Source organism: Diadema antillarum, unplaced genomic scaffold (assembly GCF_040938485.1).
Source record: "Diadema antillarum isolate AM-2024a unplaced genomic scaffold, OU_Dant_1.0 seq00002703_RagTag, whole genome shotgun sequence".
Taxonomy (NCBI): Eukaryota; Metazoa; Echinodermata; class Echinoidea; order Diadematoida; family Diadematidae; genus Diadema; species Diadema antillarum.
Genome location: NW_027273301.1, coordinates 1 through 26,874, shown reverse-complemented (window position 1 = coordinate 26,874; position 26,874 = coordinate 1). Strand labels below are relative to the sequence as shown.

Sequence of the window (26,874 nt, the reverse complement as noted above, 5' to 3'; positions counted from 1 at the left end):
TGAGCCCCCTTAAACCTCTCTGGTATAATGCATCTCTTATGGCGTCGCACCTAACTTTTATAATACCATCCTCTCCGGAGAAAACCTATATCAAAATGTCAAGGGCGGTGCATGGCAGGTTAATGAACCAGAGCCTAAACAAATGAAAAAATCTAGAACAAAACCAACAAAAATAAAAGGTAATAGAAATAAATAAATAAAATTAGTCACATCCTGATCATGTGATGGGCATGTTCCTTCTTTCTTAGCTTCCAACCACCGTCAGTCCAGGGATCAGTACCATGAGAGATAGGCCATCTTCACCTGGCTGCTTTCCCATGTACCAGGTCCATCTTAGTCACTGCTGACAGGCAGAATCACTACCAGGCGAAGCCTGGTGGGATTTTTCTGAACTGAACAATCATGTCTGGAATAACACACTTTCATCGATAAAATGAAGAGCAAGCTTCCAAAAGGCGCTAAATCCATCATTTCAGTGGATTTAGCGCCTTAACCCGTTGAGGACGAGTCCCGAGTATACTCGGGCATGCTTCTATGGGAAATGCGTCAAAGCGGAGTACTAAATGGGGTAGATTGTATTGCTTGGAACGTAACTAAAATGATCAGTAGTTAACACATTGATGGAATGACTGCATAAATATCATTACTAATCTGATCCAACTGAAAATATCTGCTGATATATTCATATTAAAACAAATGTGTTATTTCCAGCAAGATACTACCTAACAAGAAAAGGTGGTTTGATTTTATGTTAGTGTAAAATGAAATGCAGTCGTTTGCTAGTTCGTATTCCTGCACCGATAGTTATTCAAAGTTATAACAATCACATTTTTTTGAATAGATTTGAAGTAAAAATGAAAAAGAAAACACACACACACACACACACACACACACACACAAAACAGAAAAACAAAACACAAACCAAAACAGGTTTAAAACTAAAAGCAAACCAAACAAGAAAAAAAAAATGAAATCTTTTAGACTTAGTGTTTTCACCATTATAGCATGAAAATAATGACTTCAACCACAGAAGTACAAAGAAAGAATCTCCATGCTTACAAAGTAAAATTGGTTTTCAAATGGCTGAGATATCAAAAAAAGTGATAATAATAAAAGACTACATGCCACGCCTTATATCACCATCTCTTTGTTTCACCTTGTTTTTGGATATCTCAGCCATTTCAAAACCAATTTTCATCAAATAAACTTTTGATATACCCCTTAGAATATTGCATGCTCTTTGACATCTCATAGAGTGGTTTCTGAATATCTCGCAAAAAACGTTAAAAGCTAAATCCTCACCACGACCAGAACTGTACACACCCTTTAAAGGGATCGTACAGTTTTGGTTGAGACCTATTTTCAGGTTTCTAACATTTTTGAATATTTTCCCATTCAGTTTTATTATCCAAATTGCAATACTACGGGGTTCGTGGTATACCATACCAGTGGTTTCATAGTTATTTAACTGGGCGAAAACAATATACTTTATACAATACTTACTGTTCTAATAGCAACTCATTATTGTGCGGTGTTCCCCAGGGGTCCATATTAGGACCCCTTTTGTTTTTGATATATATTAATGATATTGTAAAATGTGCACCGTTTTTTCAGTTCTTATTATTTGCAGATGACACTACTTTAGTAGCATCCCATTCTGATTTTTCAGTTTTGATTGATTCCATAAATGAAAATTTGAATTTAGTTTATACTTGGCTTCTCTGTAATAAGTTATCATTGAATGTTCTCAAAACAAAATATGTCGTATTTCGTTATTCGCAAAATTTGAGTGAAAATTATGACAACATATCATTGTATATAAATGACACTGAAATTGAACACTGCTCGGTAGTAACATACTTGGGAGTGACATTAGATCAACATTTTGCCTGGGATTTTCATATCAATCATGTCAGTTCGAAGGTATCCAGGATCATTGGTATACTTCAACATATAAGGCATTCTGTCCCCCTTCGTATTTTGTTTATGATGTACAATGCATTTATTCTTCCATATATTATGTATTGCAACACTGTGTGGGCCACTGCATACCCGTCCAAACTCTGCAAACTGCACCGTCTTCAAAAACGGGCTCTGCGTATCTGTTCAAATGCCGAATTTTATGCTCCATCTATGCCTTTATTTTATAGTTTGAACACTCTAAATATTTATGATATTAATAGATTAAGTATTTGTATGATTATGCATCGTTATTTTTCCAATACATTACCTGAGTATCTGATGGAAATGTTTTCTTTGAATCTGGATGTACACAATTATGATACTAGAAATAGACAACTTTTCCACAAATCTAGAGTAACTTCCCATTCCCTGTATAAATCGATTCGGTATACTGGACCAAATATTTGGAATTCTCTGCCTCCATCGCTACGCAATATTCAATTTCTGAACTCATTTAAAATTAAGTATAAGTTTCATCTTTTGTCGTTTTATGTTTAACGCAACAACTTATATTCACTCACATTCACACACTCGCTCACGCGCGAACACACATTGAGTTATTCTGTGCTGTACTGTAGCTATATATTTCTATGTCATACGTTATGGGTGTATCTACCTGTCAAGCCTCCTAGGCTTTTACTGATACATCCTATTTCATTTTTCTTTATTACAATGCACTCCGTTTGTTCTATTGTATTTGTTCGCTGATAGTATTTTTACCATTTTAACCTGTACATATTGTGTATATATGCATGATTGTTATTTTTCCAATCTTTTTATCCGAAGAATGAAATAAACGAATGAATGAATGAATGAAAATAAACTTTGAATTCCTCTTAAAATGGTATGCTCTGTACTACGGTCATATCATAAGTGTTTTCTTGGTATCTCGCAAAAAGTTAAAAGCCCAACTCTCATCTCCACCAACACTGTACACACCCTTTAAACGTTTGGAGAGGGGGCTGAGTTCCTCTTAAAATGGTATGCTCTGTACTATATTATAAGTGTTTTCTTGGTATCTCGCAAAAAGTTAAAAGCCCAACTCTCATCTCCACCAACACTGTACACACCCTTTAAACGTTTGGAGAGGGGGCTGAGTTCCTCTTGAAATGGTATGCTCTGTACTATATTATAAGTGTTTTCTTGGTATCTCGCAAAAAGTTAAAAGCCCAACTCTCATCTCCACTGATACTGAACCATCCCTTTAAACGTTTGGAGAGGGGACTGAGTTCCTCTTATAATGGTATGCTCTGTACTATATCATAAGTGTTTTCTTGGTATCTCGCAAAAAGTTAAAAGCCCAATTCTCATCTCCACCAACACTGTACACACCCTTTAAACGTTTGGAGAGGGGACTGAGTTCCTCTTAAAATGGTATGCTCTGTACTATATTATAAGTGTTTTCTTGGTATCTCGCAAAAAGTTAAAAGCCCAACTCTCATCTCCACTAATCCTGAACCATCCCTTTAAACGTTTGGAGAGGGGACTGAGTTCCTCTTAAAATGGTATGCTCTGTACTATATCATAAGTGTTTTCTTGGTATCTCGCAAAAAGTTAAAAGCCCAATTCTCATCTCCACCAACACTGTACACACCCTTTAAACGTTTGGAGAGGGGACTGAGTTCCTCTTAAAATGGTATGCTCTGTACTATATTATAAGTGTTTTCTTGGTATCTCGCAAAAAGTTAAAAGCCCAACTCTCATCTCCACTAATACTGAACCATCCCTTTAAACGTTTGGAGAGGGGACTGACTTCCTCTTAAAATGGTATGCTCTGTACTATATCATAAGTGTTTTCTTGGTATCTCGCAAAAAGTTAAAAGCCCAATTCTCATCTCCACCAACACTGTACACACCCATTAAACGTTTGGAGAGGGGACTGAGTTCCTCTTAAAATGGTATGCTCTGTACTACATCATAAGTGTTTTCTTGGTATCTCGCAAAAAGTTAAAAGCCCAATTCTCATCTCCACCAACACTGTACACACCCTTTAAACGTTTGGAGAGGGGACTGAGTTGAGGCATTGACAAACTGAAAGAAAGAGAGAGAGAGAGAGGGAGAGGTAAAGCATTAAGGGTATGCAGTTTGAATATTTTTTTTTTCTCGATTCGATCATCAGAGATAATGAAATGTTTGCCAAGACTAACACGCGACGAGAAGAGTTCGTCCGTTTATCATAAAGTAGGTGCCAGGAGAGCGGCGAGTGGGGTGTACAGTAGGACCTCGATTATCCAGCCACGTCGGGACCTGCGAGCGTCCGGATAATCGATTTGGCCGAATAAGAAAGATATATATGCTCAACAACAGCACATTATGCTAGGGGTAAACACATGTTATAGTACCAATTCACTAATATCATGATTATCTGCGTGGCGTTGTCATGTTTCATTCTTCTAAATTTGATATGGAAATAAAACGAAATATAAGTACGGTATCCCCTCATGTATTGTTTGATTGATATTGACCAGCAACGAGATCGATATTGCGACTCGTCAGTTACTGCCACTGGATTGCACTGTATCCACTGTTACATTTAGGCCTATGTACACAGTGCCAGTGATATTTTAGTGCGGCACCAGTCTTGTACATCGTCTTAGTCACGAACTGAAAGTAAAGTTAAAAGTTACAGTCCGCTGCGATGATTGGAATATGACCCCGTTTACAGTGCGAGGCCCGGCCGCGGCTCGGCCGCGGCTCGGCCCAGCCCCGCTTCAGTGTAAACGCGCAAAAGGCCAAATGCGAGGCCAAAATTGGCCTCGCATTTGGCCTCGCTCTGGAGGTGGTCTCGGCCTTTCAGTCTCGGCCTTTCAGTGTAAACGTAAACTGGGCCAAATGCGGGGCCAATTTTAGTCTGGCTTTCAAACCCTCTGCCTATACTATTTCGCTGTTCAGGATATTAACCCCCCCCCCCCCCCCCAACGTCGAAAACTAGTATAGTTTAAAGTGGTTTTGTCCTGCAAAGGATTTTTCCTTCGGCAAAGGCCTTTGCCCGTGACGGAATTCATTTGGCAAAGGGTCTGAAAACCAGACAATACCAAATTGCATTTGTTTACAAGCAGAGCGCCACTACGACAACATATTGAAAGGTTTGAATCAAAAGCGCGGCCGAGCCCGGTAGTGTAAACGGACAAAATTGCGGGGCCCGGCCTCGCAATTGAGGCTGGGCTCGGCCGCGGCTGGGCTCGGCCGCGGCTGGGCTCGGCCGCGGCTCGGCCAAGCCCCGCACTGTAAACGGGGTCTTAGTCCCGTCGTGCATTCCCACGACAATGGCTGCATATTTTGTCTTGAATGAGATTTGGCACTAAAAACACAAGAGATACATAAGGAAAAATATTAGTTAGTCGACGTCCGGATAACACAGGATCCGGATAACCGATGGCTGGATAATCAAGATCCTACAATAACTGAACACGACTTCAAGACGGGAAAGTGGGAACGTACATTATGACGTCCCTTTCCTCTTATCGCTATATCGCGTGCCTGGGCGGGTCGTCTCGGGTGAATGAACGGTATTGACTCCATTATTATATTGTGGTACAATGTACAATGTATCAACGAATTTTGATTTGGATTTTGTTGCAGAACATATAAAATACAAAAATAAGATTTCTATGCAAAAACAAGAAGAAGAAGAAGAAGAAGAAATCACTGTCAAGAGTTATACACCGTGTTTTGGACGGTCGTACCAAAAGCATTGTTCCCTTTATCGAAATTTCCCCAAACTACCAAATACCAGCTAGATAGATAGATAGCATGTGTAGATAATTTATTGATAGATGGTTATAAGGGGCTAACATATAATATTGTTTAGATAGGTATAGAAATATACACATACCAAACACTGATATCATCACTATTGCAAACTTTTTATGGATGATAATCAATATTATGCAAATGACTCTTTAGCACGCGACGTGGAAGACTTAGCTTCTTTATAACCACGCTGTATGTGATTGCCATTCACATGTCAGTCACATGAACGTCAAAATTCCATTTATCTCGATTCATATTTGTACTAGCATTTGCTCGCAAATCTACAACAGGTGGCACAGTTCACAACTCTTCCGTGCCAATTACGATGCTGATTACCTAACTTTGATACGGTACAGTAGCTCCTCGACTATCTACATCTTACTTTAGACTCTATGAAGTCTGCAAAAGTCTTTCAACCAAGTGATCATTTGCAGAGCCATCATTTTGCTTATTTTACACTTAGTACGTTTTATAACTTGCACCCAACGTCACTGACAGCCACAAGAACGGGAACCAAATTCTAGAACAGTAGGACCTTGATTATCATATACCATATACACACAAACATACATACATACAAACACACATATGTACACGCAAACTGCACGAAGAACACATACTTAGACCTCATCGATAGATAATTGACACAATGAAACAAGAATCAATTTTGAATAGGCATTTACGTTTTTGTTTATAAGCAAAGATCACCTTTAATAGACAGTATGCTTGAGCACAGTAATAGGCCCTACCCAGTAACTACACTATTTGTTTATGAGATGAAGTGAATCAATAGCACAGATTGCTCATCAGTAAATGAAGAGTTTCATCGCAAAATGGGCATTTTTAAACATTTCAAAGTAGGATCCGAAGTCCATCATCAGATAGAGCAAAACGGAACTTTTTCCAGTGATATCTCACTTGTATCACAACGAGGAACATTCTTGAAGTTATATGATTAAAAACATCACATATTTCGTGATTTGTTAGCAGCTTCAAGAACAAATGTCAACCAAATAAGAATTCTACTGTGTAGTAAGCCTTACGCAAAGGCAGCTCGCTAAAATTTCAGCACACGCACACAGGGAGCAATGGACTCGCACAAACGACGTGCGTGCGTGTCCACTGCTCGCTAGCGAGTCTATTGCGAGCTGCCTTTGCAAAAGGCTACTGTGTACATAGTTAGCTCAATTTGGGATAAAACTCCTCAAATACTCATAGGACACAGAACCTTTGCTGAAATGAACAAACTCCTCTCGCAAAGCATATAGACAGGGATGACCAGTCTGGATGACCCAATGTTGAACTCTGACCTACTAGTATTATGAGTTTCATTTCACACAACTTGTTATCTACTCCTAACCTTCCTCCCAAGTCACCTTACAACTTGCCAGAGCCACAAAGAGTTCACTGTGATCACTTCACCTCAAGGACGTATTTTTGGTCCAGCTTTTTATCATTATCCCTTTAATAAATAATTCAACTTGTGTTCCAATGGTTGTAACTTTATTGTACTCTGTCATGACACCAACGTTCTTCCAACTGCATGGTGATTGTTTGCAGTCTATGGGCAATCATATCTTATGTTCTCTTTTTTAAAGTTCAACAGCATGAATATGTGGGTATTAGAGGGAAGGTTGTTGCCAAATGTCACTGTGACAATTTTAGCTATGGTTCAGTGACCATGCCGTAAAATAGGAGCAGCAGAACTAGATCTCTTGAAGGACACCAAAGGTTACACAAGGCACGGCCAGACTGGCAAAAGATTGAGAAGTTTGAGATTACAAAGTGTTTGCGATCTTAAACTTTTCAATCTTTTGCCAGCCTGACTGCGCCTATGGAGGACATTACATCACAAAGTTGATTAAATCATGTCCGTGGGGGTGTGCACACTGGACGAGTAAAGCTGGATGGGCAGATAGAAAGATATCTTCAAACACAAAGTGCTGGTGATATTTTTTTTTCTCCAGCACCTTGGTCTCAACAGTCATCTGAGAGTATATCACTTGTTTGTCCATTCAATTCCAGCACATGGGTGCCACAGCTTGGTTAATAATCTGTTGCTCTGAAACCACTGGCAAAAAAAAAAGAAAAAAAAATTAATACAGTCAACCTTGCCGAAGTCAACCTCAAAGAAGTCACAAGGAACACAAATTCTTCCCCAACATGTGTTTGAATGATTTACTTGTGTCAGTCCAAATTCACAAAGTCGAAAAAATTTCTCCTGTCCCATTTGAGTTGAATTAGCTGAGGTTGACGGTACAACCTTATGAGCAAATCACAACATCACTCTGATTTGGCTAACACTCCCTTTTTACATTTATATTATACTTACTACATGTAAATATATGAAGAGTTTGTTCGCAAAAACCGATAAGTCCATTTTTGAAGATTTTGAAGTACGGTCTCTGTCATAAAGTACAAAATAATGCCTTTTAAATGATATATTGGTCACTACATATAAAGGTAGATTTTTGAAGTTATGATCAAAAGAAGCAAAAATTTCCTTATTATTCTCCTTATTTTTCTTGACCTTTACTCGCAAATATCTCCATTTGGCAAATATGGACTTATCGGTTTTTGTGAACAAACTCTTCATATACACCACACCTCACTACACAGAATGTAAAGCGACAGCATTAACAGTTTAAAGACTCCACCACACCTGCCTAATCTTAAGTGTCAGTATAAGATCACATTCTACAGACGAGATAAGAATTGGGAATGCTGCTTTACAAAACAGATCAAAAACTGAAAACACTGTACTGTACAATCTAAATGGGTGGCACCAATTCTCAATTTCTCTACACTGTGAATGGCCATATACCTAGAGTTGCAAAGATTCTACTCCATGTGGTTACACCCTTTGACTTTAGAGACGAGTTGGCAATTACACAATTATGGTACTGTACTTTGAAATTACTAACATGAGCTCGGACACACAATATACACTTTTTTGAGTTGTAAAAGGGCAAGTTCTTGTCAAACACACAGTGTCACATAGATTGTGAATGCTCAATAAACACATTGAAACACATCAGTGGAAATTCAGAAGAAAACAGGGGCAATCAGTTCAAACGCTATGCCTCGTAAAGTTTGGGTTAATTCCATCTGCTGCCCTCTTTAGTTGGAAATTTTACAATTTGTGATGTCACACCAAAACAAAATTTGTGTAAACCATCAATGAGCACTTCATTAACCTCCGTCAGAATGGAGTGTACCCATAATGGTGTTAAAGGGGTAGTATAGTTTCATTTTGAGACCTGGATTCAGGTTTCTAATGTTTTAGATGAGATAATGAAAAACCTGTTCTGAAATATGAAAGAGTATGTAATTTCAAGAGGAATTCAATGTTCATTTGATGACAATTGGTTTTGAAATGGCTGAGATATCCAAAACAAAGCGATCCTTATAAAATGTGGAAACCACCTTTTATTAGGATCACTTTGTTCTAGTTTGTTTTGGGATATCTCAGCCACTCTAAAAATGATTTTCATCAAATAAACATTGAATTCCTCTGAGAATGACATGCTCTCAAACATTTCACACGTGGTTTCTTTGTATTTCTAAGAAAGTTAAAAGCTCAATCTTCTTCTCCAACATCATACCATCCCTATAATTTTAATACAGCTGTATACACGTATCTCTCCAAAAAGCCGAGGTTGACAGTACAAAGTACAGCAAGCAAATCACGACTTCTCCCTGATTTGGTTGTTACTCCATCTCTACATCTATCCTACAACTACATAATATATTTAACACTACACCTCACTACACACAATATACAGAACAGCAGTATACACACTCTGCTTTACCTGTTTCGTCTAATGGGTCAGTAAAGGATCACATTCAACAGATGAAAAAAAGGATTGAATTTGTGGCTTCACAAACAGATCAGAAACAGAATATATTGTACAAGGGTGGCATCATTTCTCAATTCCTTTACACTGTGAGTGTCCATGTACCAAGAGTTTCAGAGATTTTACCTTATCAACCTCCCTCAGAAGGAGTGTACCCACAATAGTGTTCACCTTAACCCTAACTAGGCCGGGCTATTTAGGCTGATAGAGCCGAAGGGGGGGCTCCCAGGCCCCCCCTCCAGATCTCGGCCGTCGACTGCGCAATCGCGACGAAAATTGGCACACACATTGCCTATGATGTAATCTAAAATACCATGAAGTTAATTTTTCAACAAAAAAAAAAATCATCATTTATGCTAAATTATGCTAATTTATGCAGGATGATGCATAAAATCAGACTATTTAGTATAAATCACAAAATAAAGCTCAAAACAGGCACATTTTTTTGTGTTAATATTCTCTTTAGTGTCCTTAGCAAATGTAATAAAAAAAATTGTGATATCAGAAAAAATTCTTAAGTATTTTATTGTTTTTTTTAATTTCTTATGTATTTCGTTGTTTTTTCGACTTTATGTTTTTCATTGTTTTTTCGATGAAATTCGTCCGCGACATTGCTCCGAACAAGAAAATATGTTATTCATTGACTCTTATCAATAAAACACCAAAATAATCACACTTTTATGAAATTTGCCAGTAAGCACAGTTTGCATTGAAATTGTACACGAATTAACGTTTTTGAGCAATTTTTGGTCTGACATGCATGTACATATTTATGCGTAACTTTGGAACCACGCGCCCGGGCCTCGCAAATTTGGTGTCAAAAGATGCGGGAGACTCGAAAGAAAAAAGTCATGAAACGTCGCGGCGATAGTTTTTTGCGATTGTGATACATCGCGCGGAACGTTGAGGGGGGGGGGCCTCAGAGCCCCCCCCCCCCCCCCCCCCCCCCCCCCCCCCCCCCCCCCGGCCTAGTTAGGGTTAAGACAACTGTCTGTCTCTCCAAAAAGTCCCAGGGAGCGCATACTTTTGCTTTAAAAAAAAATATTGTTGTTCTGGTGTAAAATCAGAAACTGACTGGAGTAACTTTTCTGTTGGGATGGTGGGGCATGACATTTATCATTACTTCACTGACTTAATTAATTTTCCGATTTTCCTCAAACATTCCAAGAAGTATTTCTCTAATCTCTACTCCCTTCATTGCCAGATCACTTTGAGCAAGGCATGGTTTGCATTTTCCTGCACTTACAGAAAAGTGCCTAATGGTAATGAATCTGCCACCTCAAGTAACCACACTATACCCATCGTAAATTACTGGGTCATTTTCCTGTGTTCCAAATGAAGGCATTCTATATTCATCACAACTATATGAGTACATAAAGAACACAATACATTTTCTTCCCCCTTTTTTATGTTACAATGCCTTACATTAAAAGAAGAAAAGAAGTAATATAAATGATTCAACCATGGGCAATATGTACAAGAAATCAGAGTCAGAGCTAGTGAAGAATTTGGCAACATTATTCATTTCTACAGTACAAATTTAAAGAGTATTTACCTGCTGATAATGAAAGGGTGAGACAACAACAGTAATTTACCCCCTCCCCGCCCCCCTTCACACATTACAATGCTAATTTGCCTTTCCAGATTACACTGTAGTTTTGAATCATTTGATCAAGATCCATGGTATATATGGATTTCTCAAAATTTGCCCCAGATGTTAACTGCCCTTCCATCCTCATCACATGGAAGGAGTCAGCTGATCTGATCTAGCATTTGAGCGATCAGCAAATTTTCAATTTACAATCGCAGTCCCGGGACCGGGGAACATTGGCAATGACGCGGGATCCAGGCAGGGGCGCACCGGGTGCATGCCCCCCCCCCCCCCCTCTTTTTGTTAAAACAAAATAAATGAAAAAAAAATGTGGGACTTTTGCACCACTTTAATTTTGTAAAGGCCCCCACCCTTTCGAAATTCCTGGATCCGCCCGATTGGTATATTCCAACTTCACACCATCATCAATCCCTTGCAATGCCATAATATGTTGTGACAAGCAATCACATCAGTTACACCTACTCAAGTCATAATACCCCAATATAAAACTGACTTATCATAGGATCTAATCTTGAATCCAGACTTTCTTCAAATGACCCATTCTGTTTTTTTCAGCACTGAAATAATCGTGCTACACTACATGCGATCAACACTTTCCACTATAAGCGACTGAAAAATAGAAATTTCTTCTTATACTTCAGGTACCACAAAAGTAAAAAAAAACCTAACCTGAAGGATTTCACTGGTGACCTACAGTAAGATTTTATCCAAATATCTTGAAGTCACAACAGTTACACTGCCCTCGTGTGGATATAAATTTTCTGGTCATAATAAGATCATGCATGTTAAAAACACACTTTAAATCATGGAAGCCGAATCCTGCCCACGACGAAGCTTGTTCTCCAATAATATTGCAGTGCAATGTACCAACAATTCAGGAACAGTTCACTCCATCCTGGTAGCCAAGGTGCAGAGATTTCCTTTTGTTCCAATAATCACTGGTGCTCATATCAGTCTGGATACAGACAGTTGCACAAAATTTCAGAGTCTGCTCTCTACATATTTTCTTTTTTTCCTCTGTATCCATTCATCAAATAGTAAAAAGAATCATCCCCCCCAAAAAAAAGACAGAAAGAAAAGAAAAAGAGATGAAAACAATAATTGTAGAATACTACTTCTGATAATAATAATCACAAAAATGAATGACAAAATAATACCACGCAATCATAATAATAACATAATAGACTATATTGTAACAATGTACACATTTCAAGTAAAATTATAAAAGCAATTAAACTTGTCCTACTAGTTCTATCTTACTACTTCTAATAATAACATCCATCATAAAAGAGGAAATAAACCTACTTTATGGATGTAAAATCTGAAACTATCTGTCCGTAGTTGATAACAGGATCTTCTCTCACACTTCTAGCACTCGAAATAGTATAGAACCTTCTAATACAAAACAATAATTGTAATAATAATAACAATAATGATCATACAATAATAATAATAATACCAATAATAAAAAACTAAAATAAAAAATATCCTAAGCGAGAAATACAGTAATGCAAAAGTTTGAAACATGAAACACGAAATATTACACATAATCATACGTTACTTTGAAATTGAGTGAAATGACAATGACTGGTATAAAGAAGTTTCAGACAGAGTAATGAATGACAATTGATGAACATCACCCGAAATGGACACTAGCTGATTGTCTGAAAATGCCATGGATAATAATTTTGATGAAATGAGTGAAGATAACTTTCAAGTCAGTATTTATGATCTGCACTGATGATATGATTAACTGCATACACTCAAAGACGTGCAGATCACAAGAAAATCATGGTTTTGGTAATACTATAAAAAGTGTATGATAGAAACTACAAAAAAAAAAATAAACATGAACAAACTAAATAATAACATAGAACTTGTCACAGCAATCACAAGGCATGGACTTGTCCAACCAATTATGTCATAACCTAAGATATAATAGACTGGACATTTATTAACTAAAATTACCCTTTAACGATGAGGAGTACATTCATTCAAGATTCAGGAAAACTTGAAAACAAAGAAGAAGAGAAATTCACATTTGTGAATGAATTAACATCGGAATAGCTACACTGGAACGACGAGAGGTGAGTGTAAATCACTCTGTACGACACCCACCCAAACGTTTCAAGCTGGTTAAGAAAACCAGATGCACACATTTTCCAACATATGAAAATTTGCTGAGAGCTCGAGAGGGGTAAACCCTTGGCTCAGATCTACACGTGCAAACAAGGGCAAGACAAAATGTAACAAAAGTAAAATAAAACGAAAAACAGAAAAATTCTCTTGAAATTTGTTTTTTCCCTTGGAAATTGGAAAGAAAAAAAAAAAGAAGAAAGTCTTATTTTTGTATAAGACTTATTCTGAAGACAAATTTTATATGATTAGCAATAGCTTCAGACATTTTGCCATTTCTGAGAATCCATGATTGGACCCCCCCCACCCCATTTCCCTCCCTCCCCCCAGTCCCCCTCCCCCTATTTCCCAGGTCACTGAACATGCGATGGCTAAATGGCTTTCTGTTGGCATGTCAGCATCTCATACATTAACATTAAAGTGAGTCCAACTTCATTCGACAGTCACACCCTACTTGCAAAAAAAAAAAAAAAAATCAAAAAAAAAAATCACAACTTAGAGATGCAATCTGATGCAGAGTTGTTTTTACATTTCATAAAATCTTGATTCTTTGCATAATTCTACCACTGGTTAACATCTCTCAACTCATAATGACTTCACACTTAACAACATTGAAATTACCCACGCAAATTACAAATCCAGTCTCACAGAGATACATATTCCATCAGCTCACAAAAAAATGCCATCAAAACATTGACAGGCAATCACGAAGAAAAATATTCATCTGAAAATCCCTCAGATGAAAAACGAGAGTGAGATCTAGACAAGCCTCTTGCTTCATGGCTAAGTGCCTTAAGCTTGCTCTGCATACAACAGGACTATAAAAGTCTGAGCAAGAAAAACACTGCCACCTAGCTACAAACCTCTTTGTCGAAACCCTCACATTCTTTTTTTATAGCTAAATAACTACGATAAAGCCGAAAAAAAAATGATAACCCTTTTCAATGCTTGGCCTTCGCAAAGCTGTAAGGCAAGTAAAAAGGAAATAATTAATCAATAAAAAAAAAAGCTAGAAACAAATACGAATCTGTCGGTGCTCTCGACAGGATTCTGCGACGATGGCGGATCAATGCTTTCTTCCATTCTCCGGCTCCGATGACATAAACTCCTTGCAATTCACCTTATGGAACTTCTCCACGCATCCAGCTGGCACTCGCGTGAGCAATAGAGGGCGGTGCAGTTGGAGCAGCGCTTCAGCTTTTTGCCCGTCCCCTTGCCGCACCGGTCGCAGGACGGGACGGGCTCGGTGCCGTGCTTCTGGCGGAACCGAATCATGACCTGTGTGCAGGAAGTGTGTGAACAAAGTATGTGTTACTTTTGAAGCTTGAGTTTTACTATGTTCGACCGTCACTGCTTGTTTACGAACATCAACACACATTCTTTTATCTCAGTTACTTTGACCAGGGATATGACAGTTTGCTCAAGGTAACTGGGCATATTCTATTACTTGTTTCTGAAAAAACACTTCTTACTATGCTTTGATAAATTTACTAGTTGAAATGGAAAACCGTCACATGCAATATCTTAATTCAGTTTATGTAGTAAAAAATTAGCTTCATGTAGAGTATAGGTGATTACACAACGATTGAGAATATATCAGCGTTGTTTGAAGGTTTGCATGAAGTAAATGGGGAAGAGAGGTTTGTAGTAATGCCATGTGTACGTAGCCCTTGCAGGGACCGTTGCTTGGCAGAAGAAGAGACCAGAAGGAGGAGAGTTGAGGAGGGAAACGACATAGGGAAAGTGTAAGGAAGGCAAATACATTGTACTGACAACCGAGGGGCAGTAAAGAGCTGGAAGTTGAAGTAGCACTAGTGGAGATGGGCGAATCGGGAACAGAGAGGGTTGCAAAGGAAGAATATGTGAACTCTGTTGCCTTGTTGTCCTTGAAATGTTTTCCTAATTCTTTTATCATAACCTCTGACATTCTCTCTCGAGATTTGAGACATTGAGATTGGAAACTGTTTCAGTACATATGCAAAACACATGCAACTAGATGTATATGGCCACGGTGTGCTCTCACTTAAGCCAACGAATTCTACACTGGTGCTACCAGCAATCAATTCTTGTAGAAGAACTTCAAATTGGTGGCTACTTTCCTCATTTCCCAAGAGGGTTACTCACTTTGTCTTTGAAGGGTACAAAAATGTCGCTGGTCGGTTCTCCGCGAACGCAGAGGGAAATGTCGCATATCGCCCTGTGGTAGTCACGTAGGGTAAAGAGAGCTTTGGCTCTGCGGAACAGAACTTTTCGTAATAAAATGTTGTTGCGGTTGGGGCCGATCGTAGCAGCATGACACACTGCAGAAGGGAGAAATGGGCATGATGGAAAGGCAAGTTATGACCAAAAATTCCCCAATTTTCATGAAAAATAACAAATCTGTCTCTTTCTTCATTCTCGCTCTTTCTTTTCTCCTATCTTAAAATGCAGAGTACTGCAAACAGCAATACCAGCTTACGCTGAACTTCTATGATACGTACCTGCTTAGACGCCTGTATGACATGCAAAACAATCAAAATAAATCAAGGGTTTATACTAAACTGGCCTCAAAGTTCACATTCAGTCAAAAGCATACAAGATCAGACATGTGAACACATTGGCCCAAATTCGAGAAGGTGGTCTAAATTTAACCCTAACTAAGCCGGGGCTATTCAGATAGATCATAGAGCCGGGGGGGCCTCCCAGGCCTCCCCTCCAGATCTCGGCCGTCGACCGCGCGATCGCGACGAAAATTGGCACACACATTGCCTATGATGTAATCTACAGTACCACAAAGTTAAATTTAAAAAAAATTATCATCTATGCTAAATTATGCTAATTTATGCATAATGATGCAGGAAATCAGACAATTTGGTATAAATCACTAAATAAAGCTAAAAATGGGCACATTTTTTGTGTAAATGTTCTTTTTAGTGTCCTGAGCAAATATAAGAGAAAAAATTGTGCCATCAGGAAAGATTTCTTAAGCATTTTATTGTTTTTTTAATTTCTTATGTATTTCGTTGTTTTTTCGACTTTATGTTTTTCATTGTTTTTTCGATGAAACTTGTCCGTGACATTGTTCTGATCAAGAAAATGTGTTATTAGTTGATTTTAATCAATAAAACCCCCAAATAATCACACTTTTATGAAATTTGCCTGTAAGCACAGTTTGCATTGAAATTGTACACGAATTCACATTTTTGAGCAATTTTTGGTCTGACATGCACGGACATATTTATGCACAACTTCAGAACCGCGTGCCTGGGCATCGCAAATTTGGTGTCAAAAGATGCGGGAGACTCGAAAGAAAAAAGTAATGAAACGTTGCGGCGATAGCTTTTCGCGTTAGCGATACATCGCGCGGAACATCGAGGGGGGGGGGGGCCTCGGAGGCCCCCCCCGGCCTAGTTAGGGTTAAACCATGGTTTATGTATATTTCTTCTGCGTAGATATGATTGACACATTGCGTACGCTAATAGGCAACCAGTAAAAAAACGTGCATTGATGCTCGCATGTATTGGTACGCCTATTTAACGCTTACTTTAGACCATGGTCTAAATTTGTACCATGGTCTAAGTTTAAACCACCTTCGTGAATTCGGGCCATTGGGTTGATCATAAACACTCAAGCACCGTTCTCGGTAAGATAATCAAAAGCACTTTCGAGCTTAATGAAATTACTTTCCTTTGCAATTCACAGAAAAGTTAGTAAAATACTAACATGTCCATTTTTTCACAGAATATTAAATTCTAACTTGTTAATTTGAATGTTTAAACAGTGCTGTATAAAAGAAAAGGGCAAAAAATAATGACATTTGTAATAATACTGATACTCAAACAAACACTGCATAACTAGGTAAAATCTTCTGCGTTTAGTAATAAAAACAGCGGGGCAATCAGTTAACAGGCCGTTAACGATCCCCCCGTCACTGTACAAGCATGCCAACCTCGAAACATTAAACTGCACATTACTTGAATATGAGACCATTCTGAAGCAAATAATTTTCACACAACAATAGATATAAAAATAAAATGTACTCTATAAATGAATCCCAAAGCATTCCCACTGATTCCCACTGATCAGTTACTAGCCATCCCCTTAAAGAGAGTCCATTTGAATTGAGTTACACATCATTTTAAAGCTTAGAGTCTGCTCTTCTAGAATCTGCCCTCAACTTAAAAGTCCATATCTGGTGACTTTGTTGGTTTTGTGATGCAGGGTAACAAATGAAACTTACCATCAATACATCTGGCAGCTGCTTTGTCACAATCCATGACTGCTTTCGCGTGGTTTTCAAGCATTAGGTGACATTGGGCTCGATTAGAGTAGAGGGTAACAGGTAAATCATACCTAGTGAGATTGTTAAAAGGAATTTGGAGTCATTCAAATTTTATAGTGGGTGGGGGGGGGGGGAGAAAAACTTGCATTGTGAATATATTTTTCTTTTGACAGATCTTTTGAAACTGTGGAGAAATTCCACAGACAAATGTTGTGTGACATCAGAAATACAAATTGTATGTGAAGATTAAGAGATATCTGTATGTGGTATATCCATAAGCAATACATGTCGGTGGAAATGTCAAAATTTGTATAAATTATGGATATTCATAGCACACTATTGAATGCAGTATTCATGCCTCTTGTATTCAAATAATCACAAAAGCTGATCTCTTAATACTATTGATGTTATACTTATGTGCAACTTAACTCATTGAGGATGGGCTAATTTAGCTAAAACATGCATTTCTGACAGACACTTGACCGAGTATTCTCTGGGTTTAGTCTTCAGAGGTTAATCTGCAGTGGGCTTGAGAGGACTGTGACAAAATGTGACCCGCTACAACAAAAGGATCCGAAAGTCGGGGGGAGGGCAATTTTCTGAAAATGGCATGACATCATTCCCTTGCTCTTCTACTTTAATTTCATATATACCACAACTCATAAAAGTACTTGGTTGCGGAGATATCGATGATCTTATTAGCGCATGTCAAGAGGTTGAGGAAATCAGAGTTTCAAGAAAAACACCTTCAAAGTTTTCCTTCCAACGCTATCATGATCAAGGCGAGGCGAGACAGTTTTCACCACTTGACAATAGAATGCATGCACCTAGCGACTACCGCGATGTTCATTCAAGCTTAGCGCCAGCGGTCTACGCATGACCAATCAGTAATCAGGATGCCACGCACTGACCAATAAGATCACTCCCTCGTGCCTAGGGGCGGAGTCTAGCTGCGTCGCTAAATCCAAATCTTCGGACACGTTTCTCTTACATTGAAAGTCGGAAAATCGTGGCCCAGAAAAACACCGATTTCTTGCCTTTCCTTTGATTATTTCGCTTCGAAATTTCAGCAGATGATAGACAAAACATTAGACTACAAATTTGTGCAAAGAACAGAAATCCGATTGTTTTGACCAATTTTGATGATGCAACTTCAAAGGCAATTTTCTCAGCTCGGTCGTCAGCGACTTTAGGATCCTTTTGTTATAGCGGGTCACAAATGAATCCTCTTGTAATGACAGTCACCCACGGTTACTCAAGGCAAGATTTATGAATACGGAAGGTGTTGGTGTAAAGTTCCAATGTCATACATACCAAAACATTTTGTCTTTTCTCTTCTCCAGTGGCGGGCAGATTACGATGGCATCGGTGTACTTCTCGATGGCCTTAGCGTACAGCTGCTTCCTAAAGAAGGTGTTGCCCTCCTCCTTCAGTACCTCTGCTCTCTGCTGGTTCAACTTTGGACTCGTGGCAAGACGATGGCGGAATGCGGCGGTGGCCTGATCGTAAGCTCTGCGGAGAGATGCACACCCACAGAATTTGATTTGTTTTGCTGCATTTCAGGAAAGCCATTATACATTCCCTTTCCTCTCTGTCCAAGGGCAAGATAACATGCATCACCCCCTCATTTAGATTATGGTGAGGAAAGAAAAAATCTTGCATGCATGCTGCTTGGCTGACTCTTGACCTTAAAGTTGACCTGAAAAGTCTAAAATGCCACATTTTTTGGTGGTTTGGAGATGCATGTTTTCATCATAATATTGACTTTTCCCTGTCAGTGTTTCATCTGGGTAAGACAAATAATAATAAAAAGAATATCTCTTTAACTTGAACCATTTGGTGTTCACGTCTAATAGCTCGTTTAGTTGTGGAACCTTCAAAGCCTCTTAAAGGCATCATTTAACATTTGCAGATCAAACAAGAACCGAGATTTAGTGCTTCAAAATACTTCTTAAATACTAAGTTAGGGATAGAAACATCTAACATAAAAATTTAAATCAGCATAATTGACCTTCACATATGCATCAAATATGACATCTGGAACATTTTTTAAATCACTGCTCCCAACGGTAAACAATACCTTTAATTGCTACATTGTATATCCGATCCCAAAACTGGCAACACTATTTTAGGAGAGTTACACTACTTTCTGGACTTACCCTTTAGCATAGTGTTCATATCCCCTCAGCAGATCAGTCACTGCCATATCAAGATCGTGCTGAGGAGAGGGAGAAAATAGAATTAGATTACAAGGTATATTTGCACAAGTCTGTATTCAGGTATACCAGAGTCAGCATATTGTAATATTAACTGGTATACAAATAATAAATATTTTTGAGTCCAATGGACAGAATATTTCGTGATGAAATGATCCATTCAACGAGGCGCAGCCGAGTTGAATGGATCAAACATTTCATCTTCCACCGAATGAAATATTCTGTCCATTGCATGAATGAAAACATCATACAAAATTTGTTTCATATAATGCCTAAAAGAGATCCTTATCATTTCATGTTTTATTAATTTAGAAACAAGAGAGAATCTGAGATTGCGAGAGTGCTCACTGAGCGCTTTACGCTAGTAGCCTGCTGTCGCATGCATGTATACACTGCAAACGCAAGCGCTTTAATTTACGCGTAGTGTGCCGGGCTCTCATCATCAGCGAGCGTGCAATGGAGCAAATCATATGGATCCAAAATAGCATGGTAAGTGGAGCCACAATTGCATGGATGATGATGTCATAGTGAAATGGGCCGAATGATCAATGTCAAACAACCAATCACAAGACAAGGATCTCTTCAGGTGTTATATAAAAATAAAATATATTGACTGGTGAATACAATACAGCTGTCAATGCTATTACCATGCCTTTAAAAAATAGAATGCTTTCCAAAGCACTTATAAATTGTTCTCTCAGGGTGCATTCGAGCGCTCAAAAGCGAACCAAAGCGAACCTTACTGCACTGTGCTATATTTGGAGCGTTCGAGCGCTTTTTTGGAGAAAGTATACCTCATGAGTTATTTTTAAAGGGGGACAAGCATTTTGAAGCAAGAGGGTCATTCACCTGGCATGTTTAACATGCTTACAGATGTCCTGAACAAAGAGAATGAACCCTTTGCATTATGATGCATGTTCATCATGATATGCGCATCCTTCGCATGCAAACATTTGGTATGCTTTTGGTACCCTTTTGGAGCACATCGCAAAGTGGTCCACTTTCGGCTTGGTTCAGTTCGGTACGATACACTTTAGGGGCATTTGAGCACTCCTCTGGCGCGGGTTCGGTATGGTTCAGTTCGCTTTAGGAGAGCGCTCAAATGCACCCTTGGAATAATGTGACACAAAGCTGGTTTACAACACGGAACACAGAGAGTGAGGCGCTGCCAGAAAAGTCGGCGTACACATTTTACTCACAACATCATTGAAGTAATACATGGGGTAGTGGTGGATATGGTGAGGGCCGAAATACTTGATCATGTGGTACACGCCCTCCGTTTCAACGATGTGGGTGAGATAGGCGAAGACGAAAAGTTGAAGATCCTGGGAGTTACAGTACATGTGAATGGCCGCTGACCTGGCTATGCTCTGGAGACAAAAAAGAAAAATGAGACAAAAAGAAAAATACATCACTCTGCATTTTACGAAGGCTAATCACTAGCTACTCCCACGTAGAGTTGAAAGAGAAGAGTGTGTAAAGGTGTAAAGGGTTTTTTAGAAATGAAAAGGGACATCAAAGATATGTGTAATTTGACGATATAACAACAAAATGGTGCTCCACAAAAACTACAAAAAACACATTTTCCTTTTTGATTCATGATCCCATACTTACAAACGATTTAAAGGGATCGTATAGTTTTGGATGAGACTTAACTTCAGATTTTTATCATTTTTTGGTGAGATAGTGGGAAACCTCTTATGAAATATGACAGAGCATGTAATTCCATGAGGATTTCAACATTTATTTGATGAAAATTGATTTTGAAATGGCTGAGATATCCAAAACAGAGTGATCTTAATAAAGTGTGGGACCCACATTTTATTACGATCTTTTTGTTTTACTTTGTTTTTGGATGTTTCAGCTATTCCAAACCCGATTTTCATCAAATAAACTTTGAATTTCTCTTAAAATGATATGCTCTGTACTATTTCATAAGTGTTTTCTTGGTATCTTGCAAAAAGCCCAATTTTCATCTCCACCAATACTGTACTATCCCTTTAAAGGAAGAATTGCACTTTCAGAAAACAAAAAACAAACAAACTAAAGACTAGGCTGACCGATTTCATCCTTTTTTAGTCCTCACATATTACTGGGCTGTGCGACTTTCCGTGGGTTTTGTGATGCACGGTCACAAATGAAGAAGAGGCATGACATTCTCTCTCTGAAAAAGGCAAAACACAATTGCGAGTGGAGGCCACTCTTTCTACTGTTCACCACAGCCTCTGATTACAGCTCATATAATGGGCCTGTTTACTGCAGACGCATCAGCACTTACTCGTTTTTGTCCTTGTTTTCTCTTTGTTTACACAGCGAGAACGAAGTCATACAAAGCTGAAGACATACATTGTATGCCGGGTAATTCCAGTTGTTATTTTTAATCTCTTGTTTTTAAAACCCCAAAACGGCCAGGATTTTCCACGCCTGTTCCGCCGAGCGAACTTTTTTGACCTCGCTGCTCGCTGACTTTTTACTTTCAAGTCTCGCACATCTTTTGACACCATTTTCAATAAAATTGGGCATACTGTTGCACCATTTTCATTAAAATCGGGCATACTGTTGCATAGCTAACGACCTTTCATACACGTACATGCTTGTCAGACCAAAAATGGCTCAAAGACATGATTTTGCATACGAAGTCAATGCAAATGGAGTTTTCTCACCTTATTCGAAAAGAACTGATGATTTTCATGTTCATTTTTTTTTCTAGTACATTGTTTGGAATGCTACATAGAATGTTATCACTTATAATTAGGATTGTACAAGTAGGAGTTTTCTTTTTTGACTTAGAGGAAAATGTATGATTTTATGCATATATTAGCATAATTAATTAATATAATGAAAATATCAATTTCTTTTTCTACAGTTTGGTAGATTACACCACACGTAATATATGCGCCAATTTTCATCATGGCATGTGCGCAATCGACGGTTGAGATTCAACCCTCCCCTGGCCACAGAACAGCCAAAAGAGCCTTGTCTGGTTCAAAGGGTCAATGAAGGAATGAGAGATGACAGCCGGCAACACAGGGGGATTTCAAGTTCGGTGCTCATGCTAGTGCTATCTTAAAACAAACAGCACCGGCGACAAAACTGAACTTGAAATCAGTCGCCGTTGGGGGGTTGACCTCATGATTATGACGTATTTCCACTAGTTAGAGCTCCATCGTTTGTGTTGGCAATATTAGTTATTAGGGCGGTGAGTTGGCTCAGTCGGTAGCGCGTCTGCCTCATGATCACGCGGCCCGGGTTCGAATCCGAGTCTGGACTAAGCAATGTTGTGTGTAAGCATACCATCCCCTCTAGCAAGAGGCAAAACACTCTGTCCCTCGGATAGGACATAAAATGGAGGTCCTGTGTATGAGAGAGTAACAACTCATGCACATAAAAGATCCCGCTTCATTCATTCATCGTAAAGAGCAGGGTATTTAACCCGGTGAAGTGGTCCCACCTCAAATCCAACTGGACCCCATGGACGACCAGCTTAACGTATAGCTGAATATGGGCTATCCAGCCATCTTCTCAGATGGAAAATGAACAAACAAACAAACAAGTGCTTTTTCCCCCACTGGCCATCACTAGCTCCTAGGGATTATCATCTTTGTCATTTCAAGTTCGGTGCTGGTGTCAGCGTCGATGTGCAGGACCAACATTCATGTCCATAATAGAAGCGCATTGTATGTGCAAAGTATATGCCCGCATACCATACACAAACACTCCAGACATGGCTATAATAGGGAGCAAAATTAAGATTGTTGTGTTTTGGAAAAGGGATGACATTTGTGACATTTTAATCTATCTTCCTCATTATCTGTCTAAAACTATGAAAGCAGTCATGACTACATCTTTTAATATCTAATTTGAACCATGCGGCATCACTTTCTTCATTGCGCAATTCCTGCGGACTTTGCGATGGTTTGACGCCAAAACATAGTGTTGGGGATCAATAACTGTGATCAGTGTCACTTGCGTTAATCTGACCGTTGGTGTTGGAGCTCGATTCGACGCAGCGGCTTGGGAAACAGCACTAGCACCACCTGATATCACCCATTGCCTTGCTATCGCTGTACATGTAATTAATTTGTCAAGATTCGTGTAAAAATAATAGTGAAGAGCAAATTGATCATCCTGGACATCACTCACCTCCACTGCACCAATTTTACTGCGTAGCATTCCTGGATGAGAGGCAATTTTTGTGGCGACGACAAAATATGCTTTCACGAACTCAAAAGATGAGTAATATACTGTGGAGATGAAATAAGAGGAGAGAGTTAAAGATAAAGCATTGCTTCCATATGACAGTAGAAACTGCCAATCTTTTTTTTTTTTGCGTGCAAAAGAAATTAATAACGATGAGATAACATGATTTCAGGTGGGTAGTGGTGAAAGTGCAGAAAGGGTGAAATAATTATCCCTAAGAACCACAGAATCATTTAATCTCAGAGCATTCCAGATCATGGTTGATGCTTTATAACTGATTACAATTATTTCTATATATTGAGTCATTGCATAATCCATCCCACAAGAGTGAATACAACAGTCAAGCAGTACATTTATCCCCATTCCACGATCAACAGCATGTGCCTTCGAACAATGCAGAATATTGATTGGATGTGAGTTTATGAATAGAGCGAGCGCTGCGCTCACAAACTCTTATGTTATACACAACTAGAAAAGCACTCTGAGAGCGCAGACCTCCGCCAAGCGTGCAGCTTATTTCATCTTGTTCTTCCATAGAGATATCATACCTACACACAGCATCGGTGTTGAAAGTCGCCCGATTTCCCGACATAGAAGCCTTTGTTACGTCATAAACTCTCAGCTGCATGGCGCGCCTCGCCCCAGCAGAAACTAGAGCACGCACTTTAGTGCGCGCAGGCAGACCTCAAATACGCCCAGCCTGAACTCCCAAGTTCATTGACCCTACCTGCCAAAATATCAAAAATCCTTCATAAATTCCCCCAAAATTCACGGATCATTACCAAAAGTTACTCGTTTGTAACTTTTTGAGTTTTTTGCACACGGACAAACTAACTAACTAACAAACTAAATAACTAACGAACGAACAAACAAACAAACCAACAGTAACGAAAACATAACCTCCTCCCTTGGCGGACGTAATAAGGGCACCCAAATGGGGTCAGCGAAAGTCAAAATCTAGTGAGCTCAGCCTTGACTGCTTATGTATGTCTTCATGAGTTTTATAGCAAAACAAAAGTGCTACCAAGTTGGTAAATCTGTAATAGACAAAAATACACACAGTTCTGATACAGATAAAGAACGGATATTGATAGAAGAAATTCTATCTTTTGATCAACGACACTTTTGTCTACATTTTGTGAACCTGGGATACTTGGTTCCCATACGGAACAGGTTAAGATTTTGACAAGAAAATTGGTCTTGATCTTCAAACCTGTACACAAGCCACACTCTAATGGCTCCAGAATAAGCATAATCTGCTAATTGCATCATCCAGTCCATAATGTAATGCGTCTGGGCTTATCCTAATTATCTCCGCCACGGGAGGAGGTTATGTTTTCGTTACCATTTGTTTGTTTGTCCGTGTGCAAAATAACTCAAAAAGTTGAAGACAGATTTGGATGAAACTTGCAGGAAATGTTGAGAATGACACAAGGAACACATGATTGAATTTTGGCAATAATCTGGAAACTTTTTTGGATTTTATGAAGGATTTTCCATATTTTGGCAGGAAGGGTCAATGAACTTGACCCTACCTTGGGAGTTCAAGCTGCGTATTTTTGAGGTTTTCATACGCGCACTAAAGTGAGTGCTCTACTGCGAGGCGCGCCGTGCAGCTAAAGGTTGATGACGTAACAAAAGCCTTCGATATTTGGGAATTTGGATGATTTTTAGCATGCCATACGTACATGTATGAGTGGAAATTACTGATCTCTGGAAGAACATAATGATTATTGGTGGAAATTAGCTGCTATGGCAGAGGTCTGCGTTCTCAGAGTGCTTCTCTAGTTCTTACTGCTACTCTCACTGAGCTACAACTATGCTGACAACGCATTCAAATGATATCTCAATTTCAGCTTACAAATGCAAGTTGCATGATACAGCAAGATTTTGCACATTGCACAGCAACTGGCACGCATGTACCATTCAACGCACTGCTATCTACTAGACACAATAGACAATCATCTGATATTGGGAATTGCAATAACTTTAAAAAAATGAAATAAATTAAGACAATATACACTGCCTGAAAATTGATGAAACTATATAGGATGCAGCAAAACCTCACCACATCTACATTGTATTTTCTACGACATGGTGCTCCCAGCGTATGATGGGATATGCCTTTATTCACTTATGTCAAAGCTTTTTTTGTGTGTTTCACGAACTGAACTGGATCATGTTAGAAATGTAAAGACTTTCATAACGTGTAAAATTCATGCGATTTCACGCTTTGTTAGCTAACTTTTTTTCCTATGCACATTGAATACGTTCAAGTTCAAAATTCTAAGGATTCAAGAAAAATTGCTTCCAAAAAAAAACTTTCACTTTTGTGCTTCACGAGTCTTATGTATCTCAAGAAAGCAAGGCCTCTGATTGAAGCCATTCGCACGACGTGCAATCAGAAGCCTTTTAACACTTTCTAGAGGGTTTCGTCCATTTGTGAAGACATACAGTCTCCTGCACACGCTCCATAAAGCACTCTCACCTCCTTTCTCCAACAGTCCGATGAGGTTATAGGACGACACCAGCCGGTGGCATATGGCTTCGTTGCTGCATAATCCCGACACGATGTGCAGGGTCTCCTTAACGGCGGCTCCGGCATTCTTGCTGTTCACCGGCGCACTCAACCAACGGATACAGGGCTTCAGCACCAGGGACAGATTAGTATAGACAGTGAGTATATTTCTGTCCTCATCAATTATCTTCACCTGAGATTCTGCACGTATCTAAAACTGAGCTCGACACTAACTTTTTTTTCCCCTCTGGTTTGACCAATTTTGGTCCCTGACATCTTCAAATTTTGAAATTTCTGGTGGCTTGAAATGAAAGGAAATACATGTTATTATATGAGCATCAATTTCAAATGTTAGCTGC

At 39.0% G+C, this 26,874-nt stretch overlaps 1 pseudogene; it reads right to left on the bottom strand.

Moving 5' to 3' along the window:
* Positions 1-14,386: 14,386 nt before the first annotated feature.
* Positions 14,387-26,708, bottom strand: LOC139715059 (uncharacterized; annotated as a pseudogene).
* Positions 26,709-26,874: the final 166 nt, after the last annotated feature.